The sequence below is a fragment of the Ictidomys tridecemlineatus genome, chromosome 12 (genome assembly GCF_052094955.1).
Source record: "Ictidomys tridecemlineatus isolate mIctTri1 chromosome 12, mIctTri1.hap1, whole genome shotgun sequence".
In the NCBI taxonomy this organism is placed as follows: domain Eukaryota; kingdom Metazoa; phylum Chordata; class Mammalia; order Rodentia; family Sciuridae; genus Ictidomys; species Ictidomys tridecemlineatus.
Genome location: NC_135488.1, coordinates 109,872,002 through 109,889,855, shown reverse-complemented (window position 1 = coordinate 109,889,855; position 17,854 = coordinate 109,872,002).

Here is a 17,854-nt window from a genome sequence, read left to right as displayed (position 1 = left end):
CTGCTGAGGCTCCAGCACTGCCTTCTCTGCGGGGCTGGCTGGGCCCCCAAGGCCTACACATTTGGACCAACACGCCCTGCAGAGCTTCGCGTGGCCTCTGAGGCTTCGCTGCCTGTTTGCTTAGTGTCTGCCTCTCCCTCTCGCTCAGAGCAATCTCCAAGCAGGGACACATGCACAAGAGGTGAGTCAGTCTTGCAGCTGAGCAGCTGGCAGTGCATGGGAAGGTGCAGGGGAATACCTCGGGGGAGAGCCAGGGGCTCAGTGCCAGGAGGAGTTTCCAGTGAGGACTTGAAAAATGGGGAAGTTCTGCTGATGGGGAAGCAGCTGGTGGACGTCACCTCAGGCGGTGGGCACCCCAGCATCAGCCCAATAGCAAGAAGGATAATGGTGAAGCAGCACTGTCCCCTCAGGTGGAGGGAACACACGGGAATAAAGGGCCTTGGATTCCCCACCCTGAGGTTTTTTGTCCTGGAATCCTGGAGTCCAGGAGGTATGGGGCGGGGCCAACTCGTGTGCTGTAGGAGGCTAGTCACCATGGTGGCCGGGCTGAAGGCAGGGACACCATGCAGAGGCTCCTGGATAGAAGGATTGAGATAGTGAAAGTGGAGGGACAGAGAGGCCGAGGGCCACGGGTACCTCCCGAGTGGGTGTGCCCCCTGTGTGTGTCAGCAGGAGGAAGAGAGTGGGTGAAGTCATGCCCCACCACAGGGAAGTTGCCAGAAAGAGTCCCTCTCACAGGCCCAGTGTTTATTGTTCTCTGTCACAGTCTATTTTCCGTTACATAATGCATCAGGCTGACCCTGGCCCACAGACTGCCCCAGAGGCCTCTGTCGGCCTCAGCCCTGGGGCCTGCAGTGGGGCAGCTGGTGCGAGCCCCTGGGTTCCTGAGAAGGGCAGGCCCAGCCAGCCTCGAGGGCTCCGAGTGGGGCCCCCACCCTGGGGCTGCACAGGAAGGGAAGTCCAGGCCTGTCAGAGGCTGCCACTGCAGGACCTGTCTTGGAACAATCAATTCCCTGGGAATTTGGCTTACAGGCCTGCAAGCCGAAGTCAATGACATCTAGAAGACAGAGTCCAAGGTTCTGGTGAAATACCGAATGTTGGAAGAGGTGGCTCGGGGTTGACCGAAAGGAGCAGGAAAAGGTTTCGCGCTGTCCCAAGCTGGACCATGGCTTCCACGGCTGACGTGGTGATAGTTCCTCCTTCCCTGTTTGGAGTTTGAAGGCTGGAAAAGGGGTGGGGAAGAGGAGCTACCCCTGAGAGCTCTGGAGTGAGAGAGAAGAGGCCTGAGTGAGGCTGGGCCATGTCCACATCCCACCTGGAGCCTGGGAAGGTCCTGGGACCACCCCAGGCTCTAGACCAGCCACAGAAGAGCACCCGTGGACTGGGTCTCCTGGTGGTCCCGGGTCTGCCCACGAGTGGAGGCCAAGGGTGAGTTCAGCCCCCAGGGGTAGAAGAGGCAGCTCCTCACCCCAGAGGTGTTGAGTGGCGTAGGCATATAGGACAGGCCAGGGCCCAGGGAGGAGAACAGCACTTTCCATCCATGGCCAGAGATGCCAGGAGGAACTGTGAGGTGCAGACCCCCTCAAAGTCAGAAAGATGTATTTCTCCACCATGGATACGGAGGAGCCCGAGTGTCTTCAAATCCATCCACAAATTGCTTATCAACCAGCAAAACTGTTGATGCCATAGTCCTGTCTTGTTGAAGGTGCTGTGCACTGCTCAACAAAACAGAGGAAGTCTCCGCCTACTGGAGCAGCCACCTGATAACCGAAGAAACACCTTACATTTGGCAAATGACCCTTAGAAGTTCTTCCCAACATTCTCACTGGGGAGGCTCACCAGAGCCCGGGGAGAAGCTCCAACTTCCCAGTGAAGAAAATGGGGGTCAGGAGGCTATTAGCCCAAGTTCAAAGAGCGAATGGGTGGCAGAGCCAACAAGTCATCAAAACCCTGGCTTTCTAGATGCTTCTCAGGAGCTGTGATAGCCAAGTAAGATCAAGTAAAGCACTCTGTAGACCTACTGTGCTGAACAAGGTGATGAGCTCTTAACCTGGACGGTAAAGGAACTAGCAGGGACAGGCCTGCGGGTGAGTGGTCCTGAAGGTGAGCAGGCCTCAGGGTGAGTGGAGCCTGAGAGTGAGCAGACCTGAGGGTGAGTGGAGCCTGAGGGTGAGTGGAGCCTGAGAGTGAGCAGGCCTGAGAGTGAGCAGGCCTGAGGGTGAGCAGGCCTGAGGGTGAGCAGTCCTGAGGGTGAGCAGGCCTGAGGGTGAGCAGGCCTGAGGGTGAGCAGGCCTGAGGGTGAGCAGGGCCCTGAGTGTGAGTGGGGCCCTGAGAATGAGCAGTCCTGAGGGTGAGCAGGGCCCTGAGAGTGAGCAGGCCTGAGGGTGAGCAGGTCTGAGAGTGAGCAGGTCCTGAGGGTGAGCAGGGCCCTGAGAGTGAGCAGGCCTGAGGGTGAGCAGGCCTGAGGGTGAGCAGGGCTCTGAGAGTGAGCAGGCCTGAGGGTGAGCAGGGCCCTGAGGGTGAGCAGGGCCCTGAGGGTGAGCAGGGCTCTGAGAGTGAGCAGGCCTGAGGGTGAGCAGGGCCCTGAGGGTGAGCAGGGCCCTGAGGGTGAGCAGGCCTGAGGGTGAGCAGGGCCCTGAGGGTGAGCAGGCCTGAGGGTGAGCAGGGCCCTGAGAGTGAGCAGGGCCCTGAGAGTGAGCAGGCCTGAGGGTGAGCAGGTCCTGAGGGTGAGCAGGTCCTGAGGGTGAGCAGGCCTGAGGGTGAGCAGGACTGAGGGTGAGCAGGCCTGAGGGTGAGCAGGGCCCTGAAGGTGAGCAGGCCTGAGGGTGAGCAGGTCCTGAGGGTGAGCAGGCCTGAGGGTGAGCAGGACTGAGGGTGAGCAGGCCTGAGGGTGAGCAGGACTGAGGGTGAGCAGGGCCCTGAGGGTGAGCAGGCCTGAGGGTGAGCAGGCCTGAGGGTGAGCAGGGCCCTGAGGGTGAGCAGGCCTGAGGGTGAGCAGGACTGAGGGTGAGCAGGCCTGAGGGTGAGCAGGACTGAGGGTGAGCAGGCCTGAGGGTGAGCAGGGCCCTGAGGGTGAGCAGGCCTGAGGGTGAGCAGGGCCCTGAGGGTGAGCAGGCCTGAGGGTGAGCAGGACTGAGGGTGAGCAGGCCTGAGAGTGAGCAGGTCCTGAGGGTGAGCAGGCCTGAGGGTGAGCAGGTCCTGAGGGTGAGCAGGCCTGAGGGTGAGCAGGGCCCTGAGGGTGAGCAGGCCTGAGGGTGAGCAGGCCTGAGGGTGAGCAGGCCTGAGGGTGAGCAGGGCCCTGAGGGTGAGCAGGCCTGAGGGTGAGCAGGCCTGAGGGTGAGCAGGGCCCTGAGGGTGAGCAGGCCTGAGGGTGAGCAGGGCCCTGAGGGTGAGCAGGTCCTGAGGGTGAGCAGGGCCCTGAGAGTGAGCAGGTCTGAGAGTGAGCAGGCCTGAGGGTGAGCAGGGCCCTGAGAGTGAGCAGGTCTGAGAGTGAGCAGGCCTGAGGGTGAGCAGGCCTGAGAGTGAGCAGGTCCTGAGGGTGAGCAGGGCCCTGAGAGTGAGCAGGCCTGAGGGTGAGCAGGCCTGAGGGTGAGCAGGGCCCTGAGAGTGAGCAGGCCTGAGGGTGAGCAGGGCCCTGAGGGTGAGCAGGGCCCTGAGAGTGAGCAGGCCTGAGGGTGAGCAGGACTGAGGGTGAGCAGGCCTGAGGGTGAGCAGGACTGAGGGTGAGCAGGCCTGAGGGTGAGCAGGGCCCTGAGGGTGAGCAGGCCTGAGGGTGAGCAGGGCCCTGAGGGTGAGCAGGCCTGAGGGTGAGCAGGACTGAGGGTGAGCAGGCCTGAGAGTGAGCAGGTCCTGAGGGTGAGCAGGCCTGAGGGTGAGCAGGTCCTGAGGGTGAGCAGGCCTGAGGGTGAGCAGGGCCCTGAGGGTGAGCAGGCCTGAGGGTGAGCAGGCCTGAGGGTGAGCAGGCCTGAGGGTGAGCAGGGCCCTGAGGGTGAGCAGGCCTGAGGGTGAGCAGGCCTGAGGGTGAGCAGGGCCCTGAGGGTGAGCAGGCCTGAGGGTGAGCAGGGCCCTGAGGGTGAGCAGGTCCTGAGGGTGAGCAGGGCCCTGAGAGTGAGCAGGTCTGAGAGTGAGCAGGCCTGAGGGTGAGCAGGGCCCTGAGAGTGAGCAGGTCTGAGAGTGAGCAGGCCTGAGGGTGAGCAGGCCTGAGAGTGAGCAGGTCCTGAGGGTGAGCAGGGCCCTGAGAGTGAGCAGGCCTGAGGGTGAGCAGGCCTGAGGGTGAGCAGGGCCCTGAGAGTGAGCAGGCCTGAGGGTGAGCAGGGCCCTGAGGGTGAGCAGGGCCCTGAGAGTGAGCAGGCCTGAGGGTGAGCAGGACTGAGGGTGAGCAGGACTGAGGGTGAGTGGGGTCCTGAGGGTGAGCGGGGTCCTGAGGGTGAGCAGGGCCCTGAGAGTGAGCAGGCCTGAGGGTGAGCAGGCCTGAGGGTGAGCAGGGCCCTGAGAGTGAGCAGGCCTGAGGGTGAGCAGGCCTGAGGGTGAGCAGGGCCCTGAGGGTGAGCAGGGCCCTGAGAGTGGGCAGGCCTGAGGGTGAGCAGGTCCTGAGGGTGAGCAGGCCTGAGGGTGAGTGGGGTCCTGAGGGTGAGCAGGCCTGAGGGTGAGCAGGCCTGAGGGTGAGTGGGGTCCTGAGGGTGAGCAGGCCTGAGGGTGAGCAGGCCTGAGGGTGAGCAGGCCTGAGGGTGAGCAGACCTGAGGGTGAGCAGTCCTGAGGGTGAGCAGGCCCCTGAGGGTGAGCAGGCCTGAGGGTGAGCAGGTCCTGAGGGTGAGCAGGCCTGAGGGTGAGTGGGGTCCTGAGGGTGAGCAGGACTGAGGGTGAGCAGACCTGAGGGTGAGCAGGCCTGAGGGTGAGCAGGGCCCTGAGGGTGAGCGGGCCTGAGGGTGAGCAGGCCTGAGAGTGAGCAGCCCTGAGGGTGAGCAGGGCCCTGAGAGTGGGCAGGCCTGAGGGTGAGCAGGCCTAAGGGTGAGCAGGTCCTGAGGGTGAGCAGGCCTGAGGGTGAGCAGACCTGAGGGTGAGCAGGGCTCTGAGAGTGGGCAGGCCTGAGGGTGAGCAGGGCCCTGAGAGTGGGCAGGCCTGAGGGTGAGCAGGGCCCTGAGGGTGAGCAGGCCTGAGGGTGAGAAGACCTGAGGATGAGCAGGCCTGAGGGTGAGCAGACCTGAGGGTGAGCAGGGCTCTGAGAGTGGGCAGGCCTGAGGGTGAGCAGGCCTGAGGGTGAGCAGGCCTGAGGGTGAGCAGGCCTGAGGGTGAGCAGGTCCTGAGGGTGAGCAGGCCTGAGGGTGAGCAGGTCCTGAGGGTGAGCAGGCCTGAGGGTGAGCAGGTCCTGAGGGTGAGCAAGCCTGAGGGTGAGCAAGCCTGAGGGTGAGCAGTCCTGAGGGTGAGCAGGTCCTGAGGGTGAGCAGGCCTGAGGGTGAGCAAGCCTGAGGGTGAGCAGGCCTGAGGGTGAGCAGGGCCCTGAAAGTGGGCAGGCCTGAGGGTGAGCAGGCCTGAGGGTGAGCAGGGCCCTGAGGGTGAGCAGGCCTGAGGGTGAGCAGGCCTGAGGGTGAGCAGGTCCTGAGGGTGAGCAGGCCTGAGGGTGAGCAGGCCTGAGGGTGAGCACACCTGAGGGTGAGCAGGCCTGAAGATGATGCAGTCTACCAGGTGTGTCCACACTTCTTCCACTTGTTGGACAGTGCCCCTGGCTTCTGGGGCTGGTCCCCTTGTCTCCCTCTGATCTTTCTAAGGAGCGAGCAGTGTTTGCTTTGGAAGTTGAAGGAACCAAACTTGCCCCAGGGACGGGCACTCACCTTGGATGCGGCAGGGCTCCCAGGCCCTCGCACACAGGAATTCGTCCTGTCACCTCTTGTGTACCATCCATAACCCTGAAAGATGGCCTTGTCATCTTATCTGGCAACTGGGATTTTAGCAGTCCCTTCATTAAGCCTGGAGAACAAAGGAGGCTGGGCGAGGGTCTCTGAATGTCCAAACACCCTGTCACCCGGAGTGTGAGGCTGTGGCCGCCCTGGGGGGGCCGGGCGCTGTTTACAGATGGGGGCAGATAACCGCAGGGGAAGGTCGCTGGAGTCTTCTTTCCACCTCACCCCCAGTGAGGGGGGTCCCCTGACCACCCGGTGCTCCAGCTGGCCTGGAGGCCTTTCTCAAGTCCCAGAAAGAGTGGGGTGTGAAGTGGCACCCCAAGCACCCCAGACAAGCCAAGTGTGGGATTTTGCTAGGCAGGTCCATGGCTGCCCAGGGGAAGCAGAACAGAAGCAGAGGGGAGGGATTCATGATTTGAGATGCACCCTCTGTGCTGGACATTCTGAGGAGGCCACTCCCTCCTGGGACAGGAACCCTTTCTATGTCATCAGAGATGGGGGGCACTCCTGGAGTCAGAGCTTCTTGGATGCCACCAGGGTTGGGGAGCTCTCTTTCCAACCCGCCCGTCCCTCTGGTGGAAGCCGGGTGTCTCCAGGGCTGAGCTGTTGTCTGCAGCAGTGGTCCGCGGAGGGCTTTGTGCCCTAAGTTCCTTCAAGCAGTTAGAAACTGTCAATGGCTGCGTCATCCCCCTCCCAGTACCACCCTGACCACGGTAGTGCGCAGCTTGTAGTTGCCTCCTACTTCTCAACGGCACTGTCACACCCAAGGGCACCCAGGAAATGGCATCCATCAGCCTTGTTGCCTCAGGTGAGCACACTAAGGGCTGGGGGGCGGGCCGCAGGCACAGACAGGAAGAGGAAGCGGACAAGACCCCTTCCTCCTTGCACGCCTGTTCTGGGACCATCAGCTCTAGTGTGACCCCCGCCAGGTCTGGACCTTCCTTTTCCTCTGTTGAGGGCTAACTTTGAGTGCAGTGCTGGGGAAGAATGGCCTCTGTCCTGAAGGAGGGGCCCTGTTCCCCCACCAAAGAGGCACGTGTCGCTCTGAGATTCCAGTCCACTCCTCAGAAATGGACTGGACGCGCGCGCTGGAGGGGGTTGCTTTGAGGAACAGCCAGGTCCCAATCCTGGAGCCCGGCACACATGGCTGTTTACAGTCTTGGCAGATACGAGGGAGGACATTTGCAGGCCAGCAGGGTGGCAGGGGTGTGAGATGTTAAGTCCCCTTGCGTCATGGTGGCAGGAGGACTTCTTTGTCTCTGAGAACCTGTGCTGGGAGCAGATCTGAGGGCTGACACAGGCACAGTGATGAGTGTCACGCAAGCCACTGCTGCTTTTCCCCCTGGTGCAGGGCTACGGGCCTCTGGTCACTTCCTGGCACCTCTCACCTTTCACTCTGAGTTGAGGAGTGTGCCCACCACCAACCCCAGCCTGCTGGGCAGTCACCGCGGCCCAGAATACCCCCTCTACTGGCCTGTCCTGGCCCCACACAGATGTGGGCTGGTTTCTATGAGCCCTTCCAGGGTGGGGCCGGACTCCCACTCAGGTTGGGATGGGGACAGCAGGGGGAAGCGCCTGTCTGTGTGTCCCAGCACTTTCACTCACCTGTGCGAAAACTCCACTGGCTTTCAGCTTTCTTAATAGCGAATGAGTGCACACACAGTACACTTCTGCAGCACAAACACACCCCGTGCACACAGCATCACAACATGCTCAATACATACCTCGCATGTAACACACACACATAACTCATGACACACACACACACACACACACACACATACACACACACATACACACACACACTGCTATGGTGAGAGGCAGCCTGGCACAGGAGCCATTCCTTTAGAAGTATACACCTCCCTGGAGACTGCAGCACCCTAGGGCCACAGAGCAGGGACGTGGGAGCAGGTGGGGGTTGAGAATGATGAGGGCTGTCTGACTCTCCAGGGCCTTCCCATGTGCTGAGTGTGCTGTGTGCACTGACTTTCTTCCATCTCCCCTCACTATTCCCACAGAACACACTAAGCACAGAAATAGCAAGTAACTTTCTTCAGATCACATACAGTTAAGTGACAGAGCCAAAAAATCTGTCCAGGTCTGAATACCTACATCTGCTGGGTGACATGGGGCAAGTAACTCAGCCTTGCCAAGCCGGTTTCTTTATGTGAGTTGCACTTAGTAGTCACATCTGCCCACTGGGGAATGATAGAAAACCAAATACACGGTGTCTAGAACATAGTAGGTACCTGTGCACTTGAGGAGCAGCAGGATAAACGAGGCCCACAAGATGCCACCTCCTCCATGAGGCATCTGTCTCCAAAGTTATGCACGCAGCATCTCTGTTCTCTGGGGAGAGTACCAGAAATCTCCTCTGCATCCCTACCACACCGCTGCTATTTTGTTTAACAAACACAACTTCCTGTGAGCCACACAGCGTCCTGAGTGTTCTAATAAATAATAACTTTTTAGTCCACCATTATCCTGATTCTACAGGTGATGAAATTGGTGCACAGAGAAGTTAAGTTTAACTTTCCCAAGGTCACAGAGATACTCAGCAGTGGAGTCAAGATTGAAATCCAGATCCTCTGGCTTTAAGGCTCCACCCTCCCCTGCTACACAGTGCTGCCACCATGGACGGCCTAGTGGGTTCATTTGGCTCCACTGGACTACGAGCCCCTGGAGGGCAGGGCCTTAGATGACTTGTGTCTAATGGGCACAGCCGCTCATGCACAGCCTGGCCCAGAGACAGTGCTTGCAGATGCATGAATTCAAGAAATGCAGCAATGAGCACAGGCAGGGAAAACTTGCACCCTCTCTGGGTTTTCAAATCCAACAGTCAATCAACATAATTAGACATTTCCTAGGTTCCTTTTGGGGAAAGCCTTGCTGGTGGCCCTGTTTCTCCCCAACGCAGTGCTTTGAGTGGAGGCCTGGAATTCATTCTCTGGCCATGTCTGTCATGCCACTTCTCCTGGTGCAGGAGGAGAGCAGGTCTGTTGGGGAAGGTCCACAGAGGAAGTGGTGTTTGTGCGGGGACTTGAAGAAGGAGCAGGGGCGACAAGGAAGCTCCTATCTGCTTTCTTTTCACGTGGAGATAACACTGTCTAGGATCCCAGGGGCCGTGCCCTCGACATCTTTTTATCTTTTCCTTTCTATTGTCTGTAGAGACACAGACTAGTCATTCAATCCAATCTCCACCCACCCACCCGTCCATCCATCATCCATCCATCCATCGCCCATCCATCTGTCCTCCAGCCGTCCTCCATGCATCCACCCCTCCTCCACCTACCCGTCCACCCTAGGACACTCGCTGAGCACATGCATGATGATGTGGTGTCCCATACACACACTGAGCCCCATAGAGGGAGGCGCCAGAGTCAAAATATTGTTCTCCATAAGCAAATTCGGTACCCTGCGGCCAATTTGGAGGGCAGTGAATGCCTGGTCTTTGTAGAAGGTGAACCAAGAAGGCCCATGTGTGACCCCAACAAGGGGCTCAGTTGTCATTGGGAGGGGAAGCGGAATTCAGAGTCTGGAAAGAGCTCGTCTGGGGATCCGAGTGTTGGGAAATCCCAAATCCCGACACCCCGTGCCCTCGGTCACTTGAAACAACACCCCCTCTTTGATAGAGACTAGCTCGGCCCAGGGACGGCCTTCCTTTCTGTTCAGGCCCTACATCCTCCAGAGCTGCTCCTTCCTGGCCAGGGGCTGTGGCCCCCGATTCTCCGCATGGACGGTTTGCGCCTCGCTCGCCACACACACGGCCCCCTTGTCCCGGGAATGCAGGCGGCTGCTTGGAGCCGCTGCTCGAAATGACCTCCCGACAGATGTGCCTTTAATTTGTTTCCAGGTCAGTGGCCCCCGTGCCCCAAGGAGGCCACCTCCCAGGCAGGAGGCCCTGAAATAGCCCTGTGTGTATGACCCTGGCTGGGGTCATCCATCACTGCTCAGCCTCTGCCCCGGATGCCTCACTCTGGTGGCTGGAGAGGGGAAGCTGGCTCCGTCCCCTCGGGTGATAGCCCCTCAAAGGGCCAATTGTAACCACATGGAAGGGGGCCTCTGCCTTGGTCCCGGGTCAGCCAAAGATCTCTTCCTGAGCAGGACCTCGAGGAAGGAAGCAGGAGCCGTTTGCCAAGTTCCTACAGAGGAGTCGGTGGTCCGTGGAGGCCGGCTGTTCTCCACCCTGTGTCTGTTTCTGAGCAGGGGTGTTGTGAACACCTACCAAGCTACGGGCCTTTCCTGTGGGTCCATGCCAATGCTCATCTGCTTCCCCGGGGTTCTCATCTTCCCATGTCACGGGGGGTGGGTGGGGGGACAGCCTCAGAGAGCTTGTCTCCAAGGCAGAGTACACGGGGAACCAGGGTAAGCTCCGGGGTCTGCGTGGCTGGAAAACTTTCCCCAAACAGCACCGGAACAAAGAAGTTTGGGTAAGATTGGAGTGTTTCCTCTGTCTGTCCCTTCTCCTGAAAAGGGGGGATAATAATCACTAGCTAATTGGATTATTTTAAGGTTAAATTTGATAACTCATGGCAACAGCTTATAAGGTGCCTGGTGCTCAAGAGCTAAATAGTTGGTGCTCAGTAAAGAAATAGGAAATGTATGTGGGCACGGCACGTGGGTGGCAGGGTTGGGCCTGCTGTGTGTTGGCAAGGTGCGTCCCCCCATGCTCACGCCAGTGAACCACATGGAGAAGTGGTTTGCAGAGGTCCTGAGAAACGTGGTGGCCTGTCTCCCTGATCTGGAAGGCAGCAGAACCCAGGGCCCGCCGGCATTCTGCCGGTCCAGCAAGCAGGGAAACGGCTGCCGAACAGCGTGGCCAGGTGTGTCCACAAGATCCCGTCAGGCGACGACTTCTGGTGCATCCACAGAGGCTCCCATGCCCATCTGATGAATTCCACAGCCTTCAAAGTGGCTTCAGAGGCCTTCACCACCTGGCCCACCGTGAGTGGCATCCTGATGGTCTCAGAGCCACATGGGCAGGAATATTCCATGTGCCCAAAGCACCTCAACCCTGGCTGCCAGCACTTTGCTCAGGCCTCAGCCTGGCCTGGGAGTCCGTTCTGTCTCCTTCTCTCCCCAGTTCTGCCTCGAATGTCTCCCTTGCTCTTCTAGAAGGTCTTGCAGCACCTCTATCCCCTCCTCTGGGTTTCCAAGTTACTTATTGTGTAACTTATGTGCTAAGAGACCAGGTGGCTCCCGAACTTGAAGTGCTCACTCTCTCCCCTTCACGGGAAGGAAGCCCCTCTCCTGGCCCAATCAAGCGGCCATCATCACCACGCGCCACTGAGAAGAGCACGAGGTCAGAACACACGCCTTCTCTGGAAGTGCCAGGTGTGGCCTGGATGCACTCACAGTGGTCACCGGAGGGCTCTACCCCGACGACAAGGACAACTCTGGTGGGTTGTCCCAGCTGTGTGTGGACACAAGCTCCCTCTGGATTCTGACAGAGGATGCACCAGGGCCAGCTGGAACCTTGCTTCTGCCCTGTGTACTGTTGAACATGTCGGACGAACCAGCAGGGGCCACTGAGAAGTCAGGGCCAGACAGTGACTTTGACTGAGAGCCTGAGTAGAGCTGAGGCAGGCAGCATCCCTGGGGGCAGGGTCCAGTGGAGAGTCTGGGGCTGAGGAGTGGGACTCCTCATCAGGACCAGAACCCCGACGCTAGCCTGCCTGTGATGGGGTGTGGCCACCCAGGCCCCTCTTTCTTCCCACATTTCTGCTTCTGCTCCCACTCCCCACCTGCGGGGCCTGGGGAAGCTCATGTGACCCAGGAAGCTGGAAGCTTGGGTCTGTACCCCTCGCGCTGCTCCTGGGGACCTCCCCGGCAGGGTCCCTATCAGTGACTCCCTCATACAACTTGCCTGTTCCATGACAGGAAGCAGGCTGCCTGCCCCAGGGTGGGCTTCCTCCTCCACCCTGCCACCCTCTGCGCCTAGCTCAGTACCATTCCCTACCTGCCATGGCCGACTCTTCCCCCAAGATGCTCCTGCTCAGCTCTGCACCCTGCATGAGCTTGGGGACTGTGGGTTTTGGAACCTGGTCTGGGCTGCAGGGATCTTAGGGTGCAAGGAGGTTTGGGAAGAGGGAAATAGGAGGAGAGCCACCGGGACAGCCCAGGCCCCTCCAGGGCCTCTGAGCCTCCAGCTCTCGCAGAGCCTCAGGCTGAGCCAGATGGGGAGACCACAGGACCCCTCTGCTCCTTGGCTTCCAGGACCAGACTTCCACTCGCCTCAACCTCTTTTCCTCCACGTCATGAGCTGAAGGCCACCCTTACACCTGTAGGCCCTTCACATTCCCCAGAGAGATGAGGCCTTAACAGGTCTGTTTCCTGGACCTGGTGGGAGGGGACCGAGGTTCACTGTGCGGGGGCTGCTGTAGCTGTAGCAGTCAACTCAGCACACTGGGCTTGGCTGGGTCAGATCAGCTGAGGGGCAGGTCCAGCAAGGAGTGGAGTGAGCCCCGAACCTGCTGCATGGGGTCCATTGATGATTACCTATGAACACTCAGGTAACCAGCTAAACCAGGTTGCCTTCCTAGTCCTAGTTTCCTTTCCTAGGAAATGTGAATCATCAATCATCATCATCATCATCATCATCATCACAGCTCCTATCTCTCAGGGTCATCAGAAGGAAAAAGTGCACACCCCCGGAGCCCTGGCACTGGGAGGCTCAGCTTTCTGGGGCTTCCCCCGGCCACACCATCCACCCCATAGGGCCATGCTTCCTGGAGCCCAGGGGACATCCTGGGAGTCCTGAGATGCCAGAGGAGCTGCCAGGGAGGGGGGAAAGGCTGGCAGAGCAGCTTTGCCAGCTGACAGGAAGTGGTTCCTGCGGCTGGAGAGCGAGTTTGCTTTGGCTTGTTCTCCAGGGTCTCCTGGTGCTTTTAAAGGGGCTGTTTCCTGCAGCAGTGCCAAGCAGCTGCTGGCTGCTGATGTGCGGGAGGTTTGCAGCCTGCTCCATCTTCCCTTCCTCCCTCCCATGTCCCAGCCCGGGATCCAGTGGGTAAACAGGACAGTGGACAGGGATCTCCTCTCCCAGAGCCCTGGCCCAGGAGCAGGTACGACATGAACACACATGTAGCCAGTCCCTGTCATTTGTGGATTCAGTACTTGACAAGAAGTTTTTTGTTGTTGTTGTTTGTTTTTTTAGTATTTATTTTTTAGTTTTCGGCGGACACAACATCTTTGTATGTGGTGCTGAGGATGGAACCCGGGCCGCACGCATGCCAGGCGAGCGCGCTACCGCTTGAGCCATATCTCCAGCCCAGACAAGAAGTTTTTGTAATCTCAAAATCATTGCTTGTGGCGCTTTTGCCATTAATGGTGAACAGGCACAAAGGGGTGAGGACCTTGACTGGTCCCTAACCATGAACACTGTTTCCAACTGAGGCTGGTGACGTGACGCTCTGCCTCACTTCAGCTCCCGTACTGTGCACGAGGGTTCTTTCTGAGGCCTATTCAGTGCCACAGTTCTCACATTGTTGTGCTTCCTGTTGGGATTTCACTGTTTAAAATGGATGGGGTGCAGCCTCCAAGTGCTGGCCAGAGCTCCTGTGCGAGGAGGCTGTGATGAGCCACGCGTCCCAGAAGCTTCTGCCAGGCGGGAGCCACCTGCTGCTGCCCGTGAGTGCAGTGTGAAGTCCACAGTGATGTTACCTACGGGGTCTTTAAACAGAAAGGCACATCAATCAAGCATCGTCCTGATGGTGCTCCCAGGAGCCTAATCGTGTGTTTGCCCCGGGGCGGCGGCTCTGGGTTCTGGGCAGCTTTATACAACAGTTCCTGGGGAAAATGAGAGCTAGCTCTTACCTGCAGGGCCAGGCAGGATGTGCCTTAGGAAGACCCCAGCTGGGTGGGAGCAGGAGCCAGACTCCAGATAGTCTAATGAGTCAGTTGTTTGTGGTCTCTGATGATCATTATGAGCCCCCCTCTTCTCTTCCCAAGCTAATAGAGAAGATGGACTTGGAAAGGTGGGCCAATCCCAGCCACAGAAAGCCCTGAACCCCCAAAGCAGCAGCCAGGTAGTGAGTCTCTTCCTCCTGCTGTCAGCTCCTGCCCTTGGCTGCCAAGCGGGGAGTCTGGATCTGAAGATCTTAGAGACTCTCAGACTAACTGGCTGCAACTTGTTGAGATTTGAGAAAAAGATGACAATCTTTGCATTCCCGGAGTGGTACAGCTTGTTAAATATTTCCCTAAAGCCACATCCAAAGTTCACTCAGCTCTTTACTCTTTCACCTACACCCTGATTTTAGATGTCACAGACACCGATCGAACAGCTATTATGTGCCATAAAAGAGTGCCAAGGCTTTTACATATCCTTTAATATTAAAAAAAAAAAACCCACAAAGCCCCTATATGTCAAGTTCTGTCCTAAGCACTTTATTCATGCTGTCTGTTTAATCCAACTTTAATTCAAAAGTTGTTTAATGACAGTTTTTTAAGGGAGTTTCATCTGATGATCATTATGAGCCCCCTCTTCATCTCCATTTCATGCGGGGGGAACTGAGGCACCATGCCTTTAATGAGCTTTTCCAAGGTTGCAGTGAGTAGGCCCCAGGGGATTCCGACGTGGGCGCTGTGGTCCAGAGCCTGTGCTCTTAACCCCTGAGCTCTCCTCTCTGGCTCCCTTCCATCCATACCCTGCTGCTCACTGACCAGCAACAGGGGCATCCCCTGGGAGGTAGTTGGATATGCAGAGTCCCAGGTTCCGCCACAGACCTACTAAGTTGGAGATGCATTCACACGAGACCCCCCAGGACTCACGTGCACCTGTGGTCCACTCTCCCGGACCATGCAGCCTTCCTTTGGCCGCTGAACAAGTGGAGCTCAGTGGGTTAGACTGGCCAGGCCACACAGGAGAAACGCAAGGGTGAGGACCTGGAACTGGATGCCAGTGCCAAGCTGGAGGGGCCTCGTTCCCTGACCGCCCTGTGGAGAGCGGGCAGCCTAGCTGAGCTGCAGAGCCGAGTTCCTATGCATGTGCTGGGAGATAAAGCTTTTCCTCACAGGAGAAGCCCCCAGTTGAGGGCAGCTCCTTCTGTTGACAGGGAGACAGGCCTTCCCACAGCCAGGGGCAAACACCTGGATGAGATTAACTCCCGAGCATGGGGTGACAGGACGGGTCCACACAGCCTGGCCATCGCCAGGCAGAGAGCAGACCCTGATTCTCTTAGGGAGTTTCAACAGGTATCACCAGAGTCAAATTGGAAATGACTCAGCATCACTGTCCTAGGTGGGCCCCAGGCCGGGAGCACGAGTGAGGCCGACCCAGGTGCTACAGACTTTCTGTGATAAAAGGCTTCCTGAGGAGCAGCCAGTGGGACCCTCTAGAGGGAGAGTGGGCACATGGAAGTCAAACTGACCCCGGCTCTGCCACCTCCCAGCTCTTCTGGACTTTACTTTTCTCATCTGTAAAACAGGCGCAATAATAACTAATTGATGATTTTGGCATATCAAGTGTTCAAAAGCATGGAGTGTAGTTTACAGTGTGTGACAAACAGAACCCTTTACCAATGTATGTTCGTGGATGGGAAAGTGAGGGTTTCTAATCACCACCTTTACTCCTTGAGGAAAATGGATCTTGGTTCAGTCCCTGTTCATACCCTGAGGCCATTTTCCTCGACAGCTGGGCGCCAGCTTGGATTCTCTGTCTGTTGCTCCACACTGTGACCCAGACCCTCAGGCTTTACAGGGGCCATTTCACTAATTTCATCCCCATTGCCAGTCTGGGGCACTGTTTCCATTTCTTTTTTATGAACAAGAGAACTAAGCTATAGAAAGTTCCAGAGAGGCTGAGTGACATGCCTGAGATCACACAGCTCCCAACTGGGGACCAGGCGTACTGTCCCCTGATTCTTCTCCATTAGCTACCTTACAGGGTGGCTCAGAAAGGCTTTCAGGGCTGAGGGAGGGTGTGAGCTGTTATCTCTCCCAACCCTGGGTCTTCCTGGGAAAGGCTGTCCCAGACCTCTGGCTCCTGGCCAGGCCCTGGAGCCAACCGGCCTCCTGGTTTTTGACCAGGCCCCATGCAGGCGGGTGTCACCCAGCTCCCCAGGCAGTGCCCCTCCCTCTGGAAAGCAGGATCAGCTGCAGCTAATCTAATTGACTGGCTCCACCAGCTGAGCACCCCAGTCTGACATGCACGTCCCCACCCCCAGCCCCTTTTCTGAAATCTGTGATCTTCCTGCTTGAAATTACCTTTAATTTCCCTCAGGAATGAACAAGCATTTAGAGGTTTGGTTTCAATTACACCTGGAAAAAAAAAAGTTTGACACAAATTTCAAGCCAAATAAATTAGAAAACCACAGACCAGGGTCCAGCTAGACTTGCTGCCCTGGGGCCTCCTGTGCCCCGAGGCCACGCAGGCCACCTCCAGGGCTCACTGCTCCCTGCTCTCTTCAGAGCTTGAGCCTTCTTCCTGCCTGGATTCCTCCCGGATCTCTCCTGATCCCTCATGGAACTCGCAGCAGCCTTGGTCAAGCCGAACCCGAGCCCCTTCCTCCTTCCCCCCCACGCCTCTGCTTCAATGGCCCCTCCAGGAAGCTTCTGGGCCAGGGAGAGGGCATCTGAGGTCCCAACTGATCTGATTCCCAATCCCTGGGCCCCCTTCTGCCCCTCAATGCCAGCATCTGACTGGGGACCCAGGACCTGTGACCCGGGGTCCATGTCTGCTACCATTACCTGCTCGTGGAAATGCAGCCATCTGGGGGACTGGGAGATCCTCAGAGTTGGCCCCGAAGGCCCAGGGATCCCAGGGACATGGGAACAATGGTTCAGAAACCAAGTCTACAAAGATGGGCCAGGCTCAGGGATGTGGCCTTGACCCAAATGTCAACTGAAACTGGGACACAAGTAAAGCTGTGGCAGCAGGCACTGCGCTGGGTACCAGGGATGCGGAAATAATACCTGCCAAGGAGAGTGCCCGGGGCCTCTCCCACCCGGGAACACAGGCCTGCAGTAAGCGCCTGCCGTGGGCTCCGGAAGCAACCTGGGTTCAGGTTGCAGTGACGGAGAAGAAATCAGAAATGAAAGCTCAAAATCACAGATCCTGAAGGGGCAAAGCCAGATCTCAAATGCAGGGTGTTCTGACTCCTAACTCCACATTCTCCCTCTACAACTTAAATGCCCTCCTTGTTCCCAGGGTCATCACAGGACAGATGGGGAGCCAGGCGAAGCCACCCTGAGAGGTCTTCTAGAGGCTGAGAAACAGGTTCTCAGATCCCGGGTCATGAAGTCCTGTCGTGAATGCTTCCTGAACAATTAGGTGAGGGGGCAGGTGAGTGGTGACCCTGGGACCCTGGTCTGACCCTCCTCCCCATGCATGAATGACAGGGACCACAGCCCACCAGCAAGCTCAGAAGCAGCCAAGAAGGAGAGCAAAGTCAGACTGCACCATATTATCCAATTTTTCTGGCACCAACATTCCTGCACTCAGAGCCTGGTGGTAGTGAATCTAACCCCAGGCATACCGTTCTGGTGATGTCAACGCGTGTAATCAAAATCAGAGGCACATGTACCAAGGGCCTGCGTGGGTTCAATGAGCCTGGGAAATTACGCTTTGAAGGGAAGACCCACCGGGCGGAACCATTAGAATTCCAGAAGTCTGCAGCATGTGTGTCGAGCAGGGTTCTTGGCATTAGGCACAGTCCACACCCCACACCCCACGCCCACCCAAGGACAATGGGGGACAAGGGCTCTGACAGCATTTCAGTACTGCGGGATATCCCAGAGGCTAGAACACAAAGTCAGGACTTGCAGTGTATAAAATATCGTCACACCTGTGCCTTCAGCTGAGCTGTGTCCCCACAATGCCCCTGTGCTGTGGGTGGGGTGTGGGAGTGTCACCCCTTTCCTTCCTGGGTAGAGAGCAGACCCAGAGAGAAAAAAATGCCTGGCTCCAAACCACACCATTTGTTCAATTGCACAATCATTTATTGACACCTGCTCCTTACCA